The sequence below is a fragment of the Halichoerus grypus genome, chromosome 2 (genome assembly GCF_964656455.1).
Source record: "Halichoerus grypus chromosome 2, mHalGry1.hap1.1, whole genome shotgun sequence".
In the NCBI taxonomy this organism is placed as follows: domain Eukaryota; kingdom Metazoa; phylum Chordata; class Mammalia; order Carnivora; family Phocidae; genus Halichoerus; species Halichoerus grypus.
This window is the reverse complement of record NC_135713.1, coordinates 200821506-200838572: the sequence shown is the minus strand read 5'-3', so window position 1 is coordinate 200838572 and position 17067 is coordinate 200821506. Positions and strand designations below refer to the sequence as shown.

At 41.3% G+C, this 17067-nt stretch overlaps 1 long non-coding RNA gene across 1 annotated transcript in view; it reads right to left on the bottom strand.

The window, feature by feature from the left end:
• The window catches only part of LOC118530365 (uncharacterized), a 101461-nt gene extending 84609 nt beyond the window's left edge, over positions 1 to 16852 (bottom strand). Inside the window, exon 1 of the long non-coding RNA XR_004914620.2 lies at positions 16755 to 16852. This is a non-coding gene — a long non-coding RNA (uncharacterized LOC118530365). The remainder of the gene's footprint in view (positions 1 to 16754) is intronic.
• Between the last annotated feature and the right edge of the window lie 215 nt (positions 16853 to 17067).

Sequence of the window (17067 nt, the reverse complement as noted above, 5' to 3'; positions counted from 1 at the left end):
AAAAAGCTTTTCCTAGAGTCCCCTAACTTTTCACAGTAACTTTTGCTGGTGTGTATAAGGCATCAGGAGTAGGTCTGACCTGAGGGCAGACTGCTGTCTTTTGTATTTTTTCCCTAGTCACTTCATAGTCAAATGCTGTTATCAGCTAGGAGGAGGGTACAAGAAGACATGGCTCTTTTTTTTTTTTTTTTTTTTTAACATATATTGTATTATTTGTTTCAGAGGTACAGATCTGTGATTCAAGAGTCTTACACAATAGCAGGAGGGGAAGAATGAAGGGGGGGAAATCGGAGGGGGAGACGAACCATGAGAGACTATGGACTCTGAAAAACAAACTGAGGGTTCTAGAGGGGAGGGGGGTGGGAGGATGGGTTAACCTGGTGATGGGTATCAAAGAGGGCGCGTTCTGCATGGAGCACTGGGTGTTATACACAAACAATGAATCATGGAACACTACATCAAAAACTAATGATGTAATGTATGGTGATTAACATAACAATAGAAAATTAAAAAAAAAGAATGAAACTAAGCGGGATGCTTAGGTGGCTCAGTTGGTTAAGGGTCTGCCTTCGGCTCAGGTCATGATCCTGGGGTCCTGGGATCGAGTCCCACATCGGGCTCCTTGCTCGGTGGGGAGCCTGTTTCTCCCTCTGCCTGCTGCTTCCCCTGCTTGTGCTCTCTCTCTCTGACAAATACATAAATAAAATCTTTAAAAAAAAAAAAAAAGAAGACGTGGCTCTTGGCAAATATATTTAGCTATTTAGAGAAATTATTCAAAGTGGGTGTTTTATAGAGAGTGAATCAGCACTATCATCTTTTACTTGAAGGTCTTTCCTTGTGATCAGGGCTGGAGAACAGAGAACAAATCTTATCAATGGAATGTGCTAGAAGAGGTATCAGCATCTTCTGTTTTTCAGTCTTTCGTGGGTGTGTATGTGTGTGTTTCTTTTCCTCTAATTAATTCTGTGACCTCAGGCAAGTTGTCATGTCTCTGATTCTCATTTGATGCCATTCTCTACCTTGTGACCAGAGTTAATCATTTTAACACAGATTTGATCTGATCATGCCTTTCTCCTGCTTGAAACCCTGTTGGAACTCTCCTCTGGTCCAGATTTCTTGTTACTGAAGACCCTTCATGCTTTGCCTCTAGTCCATTCTTCCTCTCACTTTCTGTCACAGGTACTTCACTCCAGAAAGGCTGAACTATCTGAGGTTATCACAAATCACTAGGCTATTATCACTGCTGAAAATACAAGGCCAGTTTTTATTTATCCTCCAGACATACCTTAAACATTTCTTGCTGGGACCTACTTCAAATCTTACTCTCTATTCCCAAATCTCTGCACCCTCTCCTGAGGAGGATATTCTACTTCTTTATATTCCTAATTTGAATACATTTCCTATTATCCTAGGGCCTGTCAATCATGAGATCTTCCCCCAAGGTCTTTGATTCTTTAGGCAAGAAGAAAATTCTGAAAGTCCCAGGCCAATTAAATTTTTCATTCATATTACATTCTCCATATTCCCAATTCATTATGGTATCAGATATTATCCAAACTCTTCAAGATTTCTCTGCCTTGAGGCAAGTGTCCCTAACCATCTGGATGATCTCAAACCCACTGGCTGATGTACAAGGACCTCACGTGGGGATGGAGGTGGAGAGGGGCACAGCAGCACCTGAGATACCATCGGTAAGATTTTAGGAAGCCAAAGGTTCTAAGTGAAGGTTCACGTTCCTTTATTCTTTAACTTCCGGTAGAAATTACAGGCCCACATGGACATCTCATCACAATACTTTTTTACCTTACTGAGGTTACCAATTAGCAAGTTATGATTTCTTATATTTTTTCCCCTCTAGACCAGCAATTAATGAATTACAGCCTGCAGGCCAAACATTTCTATTGCCTCGTTCTGTACAATTTGTGAGTTGGTTTTTACATGTTGAAACAGTTGGAAAAAAGTCAAAAGAATGATTATTTTTGACATGTGAAAATTACATAAAATTCAAATGTCAGTGTTCATAAATAAAATTTTATTGGAAGACAGTCATACCTTGTTTGTTTACATATTGTCTATGGCTGCTTTTGCACTAAAATGGAAGGTTGAGTAGCTATGACAGAGACCATACGGTCTGTAGAGCCAGAAATATTTACTTTCCGGTTTTTACAGAAGAAGTTTGCAGACTTCTGCTCTAGTTGGTTCATTTCTTGAGGTCAAGTTTGTGTTGTGCTTAGCTTTATGCTCCCAAAGCTTGGTACATGCTTGGCTTATAGTAGGTACTCAGTAAACACTGGATGAACTAACGCATGAATGAATACATGGATGAGAGGTGGTTGAACTATTTTGTATTCCGATAACCATTCCAATTTAAACATTTTTATAACTCTAAAAGCACAGGGGATATCACTAGATCTGGACATTTTTTTCTTGCATGTAGTAGTTTTAAATTTAGGTTCTGATCTCCATGAGCACTATTTTGGAAAAGAAGAGTCATAAAATATGATTAACACCCCTTTAATCATTTATCTTTTTTCTAGTTGCTATTTGGTTTACCAGCACGTTTACTCTTTATTTGATAAGCAAGGTAAATAAGCCAAGATCAATTAGTCTTAATTTACCAGCAAATGAGAGAAGTTAAGTTATTCAAGATGGTAGGAAACAGAGTGGGAGGGAGCAATGGAAGGAGGGGATGGCGTAGTAGATATTTTTAGGATCTGTCACTGTTTTAATAGCTCTGCTGTTATCACTTCAGAAAGGCCCACATTTGGGACCATTTACGGCTAATGGACATGTGTTGAGAGGTGTGTGTAGGATGATATGTCATGCAAAAGTGAAAGCTAAATGTTTGATTTTGCCTGACCAGAATGTGGACCGAGAGGGAGAATCTATGCCAGTTACATTAAGTGCCTCCACTCATAGCTAACAGGTGTCCTGAGCTCGTTTTGGGTGTTTCTATGTATACTGACTTTGAAAAGGAGTTTTGCCAAGAATATGAGGTCAAGATAATGTTTTAAATCAGGCAGGTTCTACGGAGCCCCAAGCTTGGCCTCCAAGAAAGCCACCATCCTTTCAGCTTAGACATTTAGACAGTCTTCCTCCAAATTCTGTCTCGTGATTTGGATTCATCTAACTCTTGCAAATAAACTCTCATGTCTCTAACAAGTGCTTGAAATCTTAAGAATTCTTTATTCTCGCTTCTGCTTTCCAGTAAAATTATTTATCTGGACATGTCTGTGGATTTGACTACTTTCAATGAAAAAAAAAATCTTGTATCCTGAACTCAGAACACCACTTTGAGAGAGAGTGACATGAATTCCTCCTCTCATACACTGCATTGATAATAAATAATGACAGCTTACCATTTTTGTGCATATTTTGGGCAACATTCTAAGACCTTTATATGTACTAACCCACTTACTCCTCTGAATAATTCATTATATAGATGCAGACACTGAAGCATGGAGGTGACTTACCCGATTGTTCCTCTAACAGCTTTTTTAATTATGCACCTGTGTTCCGCCAGGTACTGTTCTAGGCACAAGGGATACCTTCCTAAATGACATATGCACAACCCCCTGACCTCATGGAGTGTATACTCTCCTATCTAATTCACATAGCTGGTGACATGGCAGAGGCAGGATTAGAACCAGGTGTGTAAGACCACTGCAGGGTGGTGCCACTCAAAATTAATTTGCGTCTTCCCTGTACGACTCCGTGGCTGATTCCAACACAGTTCCCTCCCAAGTTCTATGAAGTCCTGCTTTGATGGCATTTAATTTATTGTGACTCTTTTTTTTTTTTTTTTTTTTAAGATTTTTTGTTTATTTTTTTAACAGCGAGAGAGGGAACACAAGCAGGGAGAATGGGAGAGGGAGAAGCAGGCTTCCCGACAAGCAGGGAGCCCGATGTGGGCCTCGATCCCAGGACCCCGGGATCACGACCCGAGCCGAAGGCAGACGCCCAACGACTGAGCCAGCCAGGCGCCCTAATTTATGGTGACTCTTGTAAGCCTCAGTTGCAAAAGTTGTTTTTTTAACAATGGATCTATCTCCCTTCTGTCTTCACAACTAGCAAGGCCTTTCTTTGTGAATTACTGTAATTGATCAGAGGCAGAGAATGAAAGTAGCTAAGGATGGGGCTGGAGAGTGAAACCACATCACCTATTTATCTTCCACCTCCCTGATGTGCTGTCCCTTCACCCTGACGCATTTAAGGCAGTCCAAGGCAAACGTGGGACATGAGCAGCCTGCCTGACAATGTCCCAGGTCCTGTTCCCCTTCTCCATATGGCTCCCTGCAGTTCTCTGATTCAGCCTCAGCCCTTTGTTTGGGGAGTTTGTCTTTATTGTCAAGGAGCTATCACTCACATACCTTCAAGAACTGTGGATTCAGAATTGGGGTTGCAGAGTGATCAAGAGCCCCAGTTTGCCTGTTTTACTGTTGTTTCAGCATATTTATATGCCCCCTCTCACAAGTATCCCATTTTGATAAGATCAAATGCTATCGTAACCCTAGGTAATACCATCAGGATACTTAGAATCCTATAGCCCACTCCTGGAAGTTCCCAACCCTGGACCTATGAAGCTGCAACTTGTCCTGAAAGGCATCTGGAAAAATGCCCCCTTGATCATTCTGATTCACCACTTTTCCACCCAAATAACAGAACATTTTCTCCTCCTTTTCTTCATACCGATGCTGACATAATAAAGCTTGTGTATTTTTAAGAGTTCTTCGCTTATATCCTTCCTCTGTTTCTTTGCTGAAAATGCCATCATTTCTTGGCATCTCTATTAAGGATAAAAAACTAAAGAATGAGGGCCATGGAACATAAACTCTATGCACAGTCACTTAGCAGTTTTTGTAGAAATTTGAAGGGAAAAGTTACCGAAATTACTATGTAAAATGAGTCTTTTATTTTAGTTGGAGATTTCATTCGTGCATGTGAATCTAACAGTTGATAGGTGCTCATAATTTTCAGGGAAAGGACTTTAAGATCATTTAAGTATAAACAAAAAGTGAATCCAAATTTATATTCTAACAATAAATTACTTTTAGGGATTTACTGCGTCTTATTTGCATTCAAGGAGATGCCTTCAGGACTCTCCTTAGGGTAGGCAGGTTGGCCTGAATTTGTCTCTGCTTACCCTCTAACTAGCAGTGCAACTATAAACACGACGTTAAAAAATTATCTGAGCTTGAGTCTTGATTCATTGTCTGGTCATTCAGCACACACATACTGAGAGACAACCATGAGAGTCTGTAATGTGCTCTAGAATATTTTAGCATAGGTTTTGACATTGTGTGTTACATGCCTGATAAACTTACATCCTACGTATCACTCTCATTGTCATCAGAGACCCACTTACGGTGTGGTTGCTGGGAATATATCAGAAAAACAAACTCTGGATGTGGATATTAAAAGCATGTTTGTCATCAAATCTCTGCTCAACGCCAGACTTTAGCTAATTACCGACCTGTCTGTAAATTAGTAGTTTATTAACCAGCGTAAGGGATATTTGGAAGGGACATTGACTTAGAGCATTTGAGAGATGTGACTTGGCTCAAATATTTTAAAGACCTCTGCACCTTTGTGGTAAGAGGGCACAGGAATCCAGCAAAGGCACTAGCTTTACATCGGGGTTGACAACCAAGGATTAATGGCCTTATGTCATCATTGGGTTTGAGCAGGGGTTCTCAACCTCAGCATCTTTGGTTTCTTCTCACTAGATGCCAGTAGAAACCCTCCTTCCACCCCTTCTGTTTTGTCAACCCCAAAATGTCCCTGGACATTGATATAGGTCCCTTGGGGGGTGGGGGCAAAATTGCCTCAGTTGAGAAAGACCAACCATAAGGATAACTGAGTTCTGACGTGGACCATTGTCATGTCTATCTTGAGTAAACCTTTTTTAGAAGGTGGATCCAGATCCTCTTAAAGGATAGAACACTGAGATGTTCTCAAGCTCAAAGAACAGGTCCTCTGAGCTTTTTTTGTGCTACTTGCTAATAATTGTGTACATTAATATCTGTGCATGTGTATGCGTGTATGTGTGTGTGTGTGTGTGTGTGACAAACTGGGTTTGACAGCTAGTTTGATTATAACTGGTTAGTGAGTTTAGGGGGAAAATAATTAAAACCCTCCCACTTTGAAGTTCTTGGTACCTACCACTACCTACCACAAAGAATCTATAAACTGCCACCAAATTGCCTTTGGTCAGTTCCCAGCAGGGGTGAACAATGACATATAACTGATTTGGTTGGTCTGTGGAGCTGGTCAAACCCTTCAGCATAACGTTCTAGGCCTCCAGTGGTAAGGAATCAGGACAAGGGGATGCACAAAGGGAAGGAAGATTCCCTCTCTCACCTCTTATCCCCAACACACACCTAGCTTGGCTATAATTTCATCATTCATTTCCTAGAGATGCTCTGAACCATCTTGGCAATAGCTCTTTTCCTATAAACCACTTGTTACTGTCCGAGATCCTGAGAAGGAACAGTAGCATAAAAGCATACTTTTTTGAGTTAAAAAGTCCTTAGTTATCATCTCACTGCTGGTCTCCAGAAGATACAAGCCTGAGACTGCCAACTCCCTCCACATGCCCCCCCCCCCCGCCCCCCAAGCCAAGGATCTTTGGTGGAGATCTGGAGTTCATTCACTTCCTACCTAATGGAACCAAATGCCCGCTCATCACAAAAATAAAATGTCTGTCTGCGGGTTTGAAGTGCCTCAGGGAATTTATGCAGACCCCTAAACTAAATTCGAATCGCTTAGTACTTCCTCAGCTCCCCTTCCCTGGAAATCTCCATGGGAGCTGCTTTTGCGGTCAAATAATGTGGCAGGGCGGTGGGGTCTTGACTTCCAGAGCAGAGAGGCCCCCAGCCTGGAGCCTCTTGGCAAACCATTCCCCTTCCCATGAGCTCCACCAGGCGGCTCTGCACCGGGAGGAGCACTACTGTCCCCCAGTCCCTGGGTGCTCTGCCGCTCTCTTGAGGGGAAAGTTAAGGATTTAATTGTGTCTGTGTGGGATACATAATGAATGAGCCTGAATAATTCAAGACAGGATGTCAGTGAAGAGGACACAGCGAACACCTGGGCTGGACAAAGATTTCTTTGGCTGCTTGAGAGGCTGAGGGGGGATATGCAGTCTTCATTTTACCATATTATGCTCCCAGCTGCAAACAGTCTAAACTACAGGGACAGGCTCTTTCCCTTTTGAGAAGACCACTGTGGCTGTCTGGATGTACGAGTGTGCAACTGCATGTGCCTGTGTGTGTGTGTGTTTCCGTGCCAAGATGAATGCTGATGATAAATCTGGCACCTTTAAAAAGACACTGGTATTGTATCCCTTTACTTAACTTCAGACGTGGGCCTGAGAAAAATATCAAGCAAGCCACATTCTTCTCGAAAGTTTTATAATAATGATAATAAAATGGACCCCTACCAAGTTCAAAGAGGCTTTTCAACTGGATACTTTTCGAACAAGTGACCAGGGTTTTGGCTGAGGGAGACTGGGGATCCACTGGAATTTTGCTGCTTTGGGAGAAGATGGGAACAGTAAAGTCAAAGTCTTGGTTCACCTGAAATAACCCCGTAACTGAAATTATTTAGTGACAGTGCCCAGGTGGCTTTTTTGCAACCTGGGTGTTACGTTTTATTTAACGGACTGTACATTTCCATAGCTTCTGAGAGTTCATTACTGTTTCTTTTGCTAAATCTCAGAAAGTAGTAAGATGAGGAACTGAAGTCAATTCCACAGATTATTAGCAGGAATTTTATAGGAACATCTAGAGTGATGTCACAGTGTTTAATAGCCAAAAGAAGAGATAATCATTCAGACAGACCTGGAGTCTCTCTACCTTCACAATCCATGCCACTCCTCCAACTTTCAATCTTCAGATTGTTTACCTTAAGACAATGACCGTTACCACCTTTGTTAGTTGAATGAAAGTCCTGGACAAGCTCCCCAGTAATATGCACACGTATACATATTCAAAGTGTATACAATTTCAGGGAGCTCACAGACTCTTTGAAGAGCCACCCGCCAGTCCTCCAGACCTCTTGATGACCACAGTCTCTATAAAAATGAAATTTGTCCTGGGGGAAGATGGTGCCATCTTTCAAATGCTCATCAACTCACATGATTTGATGACAGCATGAAGAAGGAAGCTGGAGAGACAGGCTGTGATTCCAGTAATAAATCCAGACCACTAGACCACTTTAAAAAAAACGATTTGAGACTTTGGGAAATGCTTAAGAGACATGTTTAAATCGCTCCAGTGGTCCTACAAATGCTGGATAAGGGGAACAGAGTAGAAAATGGGAGACCAGGCTGCAGAGCTGACCCCTTGTCAGGATTCTGTATGCTCTGGAAAGTAAAGAACATTCTCCTAAAGCAATGCTGCTCTTATGTCTGTTCATCAGCTGCCAGCCTCTCAAGTGAGTCAGATTCCATGCACACTATCTTTTGTGGTCTGCTTCTTTTGGAAACATCATGCAGAATGACGAAGAGCATTAATATAAAAGCTCTAGATAGAATATGGACATCTTGTTCTCCTAGAGAATTAACACATTGCAAATTTTCTGGCACATCAGAACTTATGTCCCATGTCAATTAAGAAAATGTGACAATCAGTCATTAAGTGCCTAGCTCAGGAGGGGCCTTAGAAAACACTGAGTTCCTCCCTCCCCTTGGACAGATGAGCAGATTGAGACACAAGCAGGAGGGGAGGACAGTGTCTTGCCTGGGTCACTTCTGAGTTGGTGGCAAAGCCAAAGCTCAACTGGCACTTCCTCACACTGCCTCCATTTTGACCATTACCCTGTCAACTTAAATGATTCAACTACTCCGGCTTTAAATAGGATCTCGTGATTTAAAAAAAAAAAAAAAAAATTAAAGGAAAAAAAATACAAAATCAGACTAACTTTCCATGACTCACTTTTCCAAAATGTTTTGTATCAATGTATCAGGTACAAGGAAAACGTATGAGCTGTAGCAGGACCACAGCCAAGATTCTACAAGGCAGGGAGCGCGAGCGTGTTAGGGAAACCCTAATACAGAAGAATTGGTTGCAGGGTCTCTCAGTAAATCGTTGTTTATAAGTTCCATGTTTGAGAGAAAGAAAAATGAAGACTTCATGCAAACCACAGAACAAAAGTTGAGATTTCCAGTGAAGCAAGAACTCGGGGACTTTTTAAAAGTGGGAGTGGGGGAGGTGGGAGGAAGGAAAGGGATTCTTAATGGTATATTGTTTTCTGAGCTCTACCAATTAGCAAACATCTCTTATAAAAGGAATAAAGAAAGAGGGAAGGAATTTCGTGCACTGAAATAGCCCCAGTCAGCTGCAAACGCTCCAGGCTTCTGCTACAAGGCTTTCAACCCCCCTCCCTAACTCTGGCCATTACATCAGTCCAAGTGCATCCTGGGGGCTATTGTCATGCTGATGAGACTGGATTCTCCCACTGCCTAGGGAGACATTCCCACCACAGACTGGCTCTGGGGCGCATTCAAGCTGTGCTGAATTGCCCTGGAGAATAAAAGATGCAGCCTTAATTAACTACCGCGCTCAGCTCCCCATCACAGCTTGATTGTTGAGCTGGCTGCACTCTCTGCGAAAGAGGAAATGCCAGGGCTCCTTATGCAGACCCAGTGCTGGGAAGTAGGGCTCCTTAGGGAGCCGCAGTTGGGTTCTGTCTTGTTCTGAAAATAAAATATCAGAGGGTCTCCTATCTCGGGATCACTGGTGTCCAGTTTTCCGGAAAGAAACCTCAGTGCCTGTTACTTCCTTGCTCTGCTCCTGGGATCCAGGCACTGCATATCCCAATGAAGGTCTTTCCATGCATTTTACAACCCTGACAGGGAACGCAACTTTATTCGTAGCACTGTCTTTACTTTGTCTGAATAGTTTCTGGTGCTGTTGATACTCGGAAACATAAAAGATCCTGTCCCACCCCCACATCAGATTTGGAATTAGGTCTGTCTTTGTAATCTCTTCACCAAGAGGCTGGGTGGGAAGTCAATAGTAGGCACCCCTTTTCACCCCGAGACATCTCACCTTTAATTCTTCCTAAAATCAGAGCCATTGGAGATTGGCTTGATTTTTTATAGTTGAGAGGTTTTTCTTTAATGTTGTAGGAAAAAAGGGTGTTCTTAACGGTGAATCAGACAAAATTGAGTTCAGAAGTTGTAAAAATGCTGCAATTGGTGGGCTTTATTTTTATTTTATTTTTTTGAAGATTTTATTTATTTATTTGAAAGAGAACAAGAGCGAGAGAGCACAAGCTGGGTGAGGGGCAGAGGGAGGAGACGCCCCACTGAGCCGGGAGCCAGATCCCGCGCTTGATCCCAGGACTCTGGGATCACGACCTGAGCCGAAGGCAGACTCTTAACCGACTGAGCCACCCACGCGCCCCAATTGGTGGGCTTTATAATCTCAAAATTCTGTGGCAGGTTGTGATTGAGGAGGCCATGGGGCCAGGAGAGGCATTCCCATTTTCCCTGGGGCCAGTGCAGTGTGTTGTATTAGGCAGGACAGCAACTGTGGGAAGAGTCAGCAAGGCTTTGAGGGCCTGACTCGGGTTTCTGACTTCCCTTCCTGGTAGCCTCTCAAGTGCAGGCTCTTGAGTCCTCCCTCCAATCTGTCCTCCATTATTGCTCACTCTTAAGTAAAAATCACAGAGAGCCTTTGAAGTCTGGAAATAGATCATTTTCTTGGGAATATTTTCTTGTTAGCACAATTTCAGTGATCAGGTGAAGTTTTTAGGAGATCAGAGATCATAATGTGTTTTTGCCACTTACTGTCGTTCTAGAGCAATCAGTTTGCAAGGTCTGTGTCAGGGGCCATTTGTTCTCTTTTGAGTATTCAGGCCACTACAGGATATACTTTTATCCGGTATGTGTCCTACCTCGTCATTCAGCCTGCAAGACTTTCCATGGTTATGGTCGAGTAACACAAATCCTACTTTGATCCCTGTTCAGGGCTTATTCTTAAATAAAATAACAAAATGTTTAGCGAACTACCCAGCATAACATAATGGTCAGTATAATGGACCACTGCATGTTTAAAAATGGTATATATATGTTTTTTTTTTTTTTTAAGATTTTATTTATTTATTTGACAGAGAGAGACACAGTGAGAGAGGGAACACAAGCAGGGGGAGTGGGAGAGGGAGAAGCAGGCTCCTAGCAGAGCAGGGAGCCTGATGCGGGGCTCGATCCCAGGACCCTGGGATCATGACCTGAGCCGAAGGCAGACGCTTAACGACTGAGCCACCAGGTGCCCCAAAATGGTATATATTTTGACCAACACATTAAGAAGTCCTGGGTACAACAGAGCTCAGGCTGACACCCCGGTTTACCTTAATGTTTTCTTTCTTAAATTAGTTCCTTTGTTTTTATGCAGTGGAGCATTTCTCTGCAACCACTAAACATAAAGAACTGGATATAAAATGTATTAGAATGAAAAAAGTCACATCAGGCAGAGATAAACTGAAGACCCAGGCATACCAACGTAAATCGAATTTAAATACTTAAAATAGCATTCTAAAGTGAAAGGCTAGGACCACAGTTTTGAATTTGTGTTTTTTGGTCAGCAGAATTTTAAAAAGATAAAAGGAAGCTGTTCTAACAGAGGCAGACGTGAACAGAGACGCAATTTCTTGACCATCCCATCACACTCTGCTCATTTCCTGACTCTGACAATGTGCTTCCCAAAGAACGTTGGACTTGTTGTAAAAGAGTTGGAAAGACACTGCAGTGATGTGAAACTATTAGCCAGAAAATAAACAGGGTGGAGAATTGCTTCTCTTGCTGCCCAGTAGGAGATCTGTGAGCATCTTGAAACAAGACTGTGATCAATATAGCCTTAACTAATCATTCCCAATCATTCCCAAACTAAGCCACTTATGCAATTAATGATACTTAATGTTGATAGATGAAGGAGGTAAGGTAAATCGAAAATTCAATAAAACGTCAGCAACATGTTACTTGCCCTTAAAAGATGTTGAAACAGATATGGAAAGATATCTGGTAGATGGATTTACGATGTCCAACTAAGCAATGGGATCACATTTTCTGTTGGTTGTCGGGTAGAACACAGGAAGCAAGGTATCAGGCATATTTTAACATACAGTTTAACACATTAAATTGAAACCACAGCATGAAAATAAAGAGAGGCATTCTCCCAAGTTAGGGAAAGATAGTTTAAGTCATCAAATAAATTCTATTTAATTAGTGAGTGACTCCTACTATAACACGGTTTTCCTTAAGAGCTGGCTTCACACTCTAGTTATCTGAGTGTGCCTAGGGCCTAGCTCACTTTAAGCTTAAACATTTATCGTCTAACTAGATTTACCATCTAGATCCATCTCAGCTGTTCTGTATGTAATCCTGTTCTTTGCAGGGGGACACATTTCCCTTCAGAGGGGAGCAAAATTCGTGCCTGATGGTGTCTGGGTGACTGTTCTTTCTGCCTTAAGTTTCATTTCAATTTTTGACCTTTTCACTTTTTAAACTTAATTAAATTATTTTAAAAAATGAATCTTTTATTTATTTGCCTTCATTCTTATTGATCCTTAAAGATTACTTCAATTGTTTCCTCCACGAGACTTCTCTGAATGCCCAGCTTGGAACAAGTATGTCTTCTCACTTAACTCGCTATACATACTTTATCTTTCTACTTATTGTGTCATATTTTTGTGTGTTTTGGTTCCTGCATGTAAGGCGTTTACAGTCTGGTTCAAGAAACAATGACCTCCTCATCCATGTACCATTAGTGTGGTGCCTCGTATGTAGCTGGTGTTCAAAAATGTATTTTTGGAATTGTTCAATTTATTTACTTTTAAATTTTTTTTCTAAATATTTTATTTATTTGACAGAGAGAGAGAGAGAGAGCACACAAGTCGGGGAGCGGCAGCAGGAGAGGGAGAAACAGGTTCCCTGCTGAGCTCGGAGCCAGATGCAGGGCTCCATTCCAAGACCCTGGGATCATGACCAGAGCTGAAGGCAGACACTTAACCTACTGAGCCATCCAGGGACCCCTGGAATTGTTCAATTTAATAAGAAGGACCCAATTCATGAATTAGACAAGTTTTCTGGTATCTTCTTTTTTGGATATTTCTTTGCCTGCCAGTCCATGAATGCAAGATGATTTGTTTAGCGGGTGAAATGCAAAACAGTGATTTCTTATAAACCATAAAACAAAGTCATTTAGAGCACCAGACCCTTCCCCCAAGAGGCAAGAGGCAAATGCAGTTACAATGAATTCCTTTTCTGATTTGTTTGTTCAGTCTCCTATTGAGATAGTAGAGCACGGAGGTTATGATTGTGTACGCTGAAGGCCAACTCAAGCCTTAGAATTTTGGTCCTGCTAACTGCAAACATTGTATGCTTGGGTATGTTCCTTTACCTCTCCATGCCTCAGTTCTGTCATCTGTAAAATGGGGATAACACTACCTCCCTTCTCCTTCTGCTTCCTTCTTCCTCCTCTTCATCGTAATTATGATCATAGAATATTTAGATTGTCCTCTGGGGCCTCAGTCTTGTTCATCTTTGTATTGTGAGCATTTGGTGTAGTGAATAAACATGCTAGGCACTCAACAAATGCTCGGTGTAAGTGAATAAGTGAGTGAGTGCTAGCCTTAATACACAAAGTATTAGTCCCATTGTGTTCTGCCCTGATTAGGTATGTTGTTTGTGAAGCCCTGGTTGTTCAGTCTTTTTAGGTGTCTTTTAGGAGCAATTGGAGGGGGCCGTTTAGGAAGGGATGAGGAGCAGGGGTGAGGGTTTTCAGGATGATAAGTTGAAGAAGAGACTGCCTTTGTAACGTCCTCCATTGATTGTCCAGAATTGAATAAAGGCCTTCATAATTTTCAGAGAACAAAACAGAGTTTCCAAGATCCCACCGAATCAATCAAGCAGTTTTAATGCTCTTTTAAAAGCAGATTCTTGCAGTGTTTGGGTTATAGTGACTCATTTTTTAACCAACGAAATAAAAAAAGCAAACAAATCCACTAGGGGAGGTAGTTTAGTGGTCTAAATCTCAGGTTAGAAACAGGGAGACTCCCTAGAACTGTTAAGTTCAAATTATAGCCACATTGACTTAGCCCTTCATCTTTTTTGAGATACATTGAGTTGCACTTGGTTTATAGTGACAAAGTTTTTTGGATAAGACCCTAAACACCCAAGTTTGTTCGCTTTGTTTAGGACATGATAGAACTCCTGAGGTTTCTTTTCTTTTCTTCTTTTTTTTCTATTAGAAAAGGGTTTGCTGTAATTTGGCCCCAAATTCTGGTACTCAGCTGAAATGCTGGGAAAACAGAGCACTGGCTTTCTCCTATAGTCTATTAGACACTTAATAAACTACAGATGATTAAGAGACCTCTTTTTGCTTCCCAGAGGAGTACTTGAGACTGGGTAAGAAACAGAAGTAAAGGAATGGGGTGACAAATTTCAAGATGATGCTATAAAAGTGGGGCTTAGTAGTATGACTAGCAAAATAGCTCTTAGGACTTTTAAACTGACATTGAGAAGCATAAGGGTATTATGTCCAGTCTATTTTCAGATAAAAATGTTAATAGCCCCAGTGCTTTTACATCTGGGCAAAAGAACTAAATAATGAGTACAGAAATGATTATTGGATTATTGGAGATATAAAAGAAATATTTCCTGCTTTAAAATGGAGGTCCAAATCTCTAAATAATGACTCATATTTCCAGGTAAGATTAATCTGAAAAACATACTAAAAAGAATAGGGCTCACACATAAATGTACACTGACAAAATGTTTGTATTTCAAGGACTTAAAAAAATTTCTCTACACATTCAAGCAGAAAACTTAGGTTATGTACAAAGGAACAAAAGTAAGCCCTTTCTCCTTAGTATTACTTAACATTAAGAGATAAATTTGGAATTCCTACAGTTTGGAGTGGTAAAAGGCAAGATTCAAAGATTCCATACTATGCCATGTTGTCATTCATGAGCAAAAGCAACAGAAAGACTTTCTCAGATGTGAAAATAAAGAAAATATGAACAATTTGTGTACACTTTTGATAAAACTACTTAGATTTACTCTAGAGATATTAGAGGTAAATGAAATTGATGGAAAAAACACATAGTCTAAAGAAGAGAGTAGGAACCCAGTAAATTCTTATTCAATTTTATGTAAATATGTATACACATATGTATGTGTGTATGTATGTAAATGGTACAAAAGCCAAACTGAATACTTTTAAAATGTAAAGTAAGTAAATTTTGTCAAACAAAATTTGGTAAGCATCACATGTATACGTACGTGATTGGGATCTATCCTAGCATTTACAGGAAGCCCTGCCTCCTGGGAGGCATCCAGCCAAGGACTGAGCACAGCAGGGGGCTCTGTTTGGGCCTTTTCTGCCCAATTGTCTTTGCTCTATGATTCTCCATTGGCTGGCTGAGATCTTAGATCTGCATAGTAGCCTGAGGCTCTGTTTCTAGGTGTCAGAGCTGCCTGACAACGCTCTTCCCTGCTTCATCTCTCCTTTGTCTTTCATTCAATAAACCTCCTGCTCTTCTGGTAGCATCTTGGTGTCTCCTTCCCAGAGGACTGGAATTCAGTGTTTGTGTGTGTGCTTGCTTGTGGTGAACTGGTAGGCGGAGAATGGGCTCAGAGGTTAGAGAATAAATAATTATTCTCTATAAATTATTTATTCTATAAATATTAATTAATAAAAAATTTAAAAAGGGGGCAAAAGTAGGAAGTGTGCAACTAAAAAATAGATAAGATCAAACATATTGTAAATGTAAGGTGCTGACCCACCCGTCCAACTCCATTCTTTTCTTTTTTTAAAGGTTTATTTGTAGAGAGCGTGCACCTGCGAGCAGGGGGGAGGGGCAGAAGGAGAGGGAGAGAGATTGTCTCAAGCAGACTCCCTGCTGAGTATGGAGACCAATGCAGGAGGCTCAATCCCCTGACCCTGAGTCATGCATGACCTGAGCCGAAACCTAAGGGACTGAGCCACCCAGGCACCCTCCCCAACTACATGATTTTCAATTTGCTTCTCTATAGCAGGGAGAAGATGGAAATCAAAAGATTCCTATATTTTATATTTAGAGCTGTGTGTCTTTGGAATGTTTTGGTAAATTCTTCTGCAAAGGCTTCAGAATTTTTATTATACCCTCTCACCCCTATAATTCACCCCCATTACATAGTTTCATTCTAGCTTAGAGAAGGAGGCCTAAAAAAAAAAAATCCCTATCAGGCTCTGAATATCAGCTTCCAGTTTGGCCAACTTCTGACCATAGAGCAACTACAAAAAAAAAAAAAAAAAAATTCAAATATTTTGTCAGGTTTCAGCAGGACAAACAGTAAATATTGCTGGCACTATTAAACAACTCCATAAACACAAGAGCCATCCCCAAAGACAGTGCAGAAGATACTATATTCCTGAAGTCCAGAGCCACTCCCAAAAATAACCAAAAGAAAGAAATTCTCCCGAGACCTGGCAATGGCTCGTAGGACCCTATCTGCACCTGGAGTACAACTCACATTTCTGTCTGACCATATTTTGGGGACTCTCCAACTTGACAGTTGCCAAGCCAAGTTCTCAGGACACACAAGTGAGACAAACAGGAAGACCATAGCTATCCGTGGGAGAGAAAGGATCCACAACAAATGGGTTCCGTAAAAGCAAATTCACCAGTCACATTCAAAGATCTAATTCTTACAAATGTTTTTTTCCCGGCCATCCTGAACTTAGAAAAGAAGAGACAAGGTGAAATTTTACCTTCCTCTCTTGGACCAGGCGCCACAGAGATTTGGGAGAGCTGACTTTAAAGGACTGTCACCCTCTGCCGGCTCCAGCCAGTTTTCCCAGGATCCCAGGCTGCAGGCTCTGGACTCAGTGGAATGTCCCAGCAGATGTCATCCTGGTCACCAGAAACTGCAGAGGCGGACAAACAATTTCCCTTTTACCCTTTCTAGTTAGTGCTTGGCTGAGACCCTCTTTTCTCCAGAGCACTTCATAAATGGATAAGCTTATCTAAGAGGTTCGGAGTTCTCCACTGTGGCCACAGTAATTCAAGATTAACTTTGTTTAG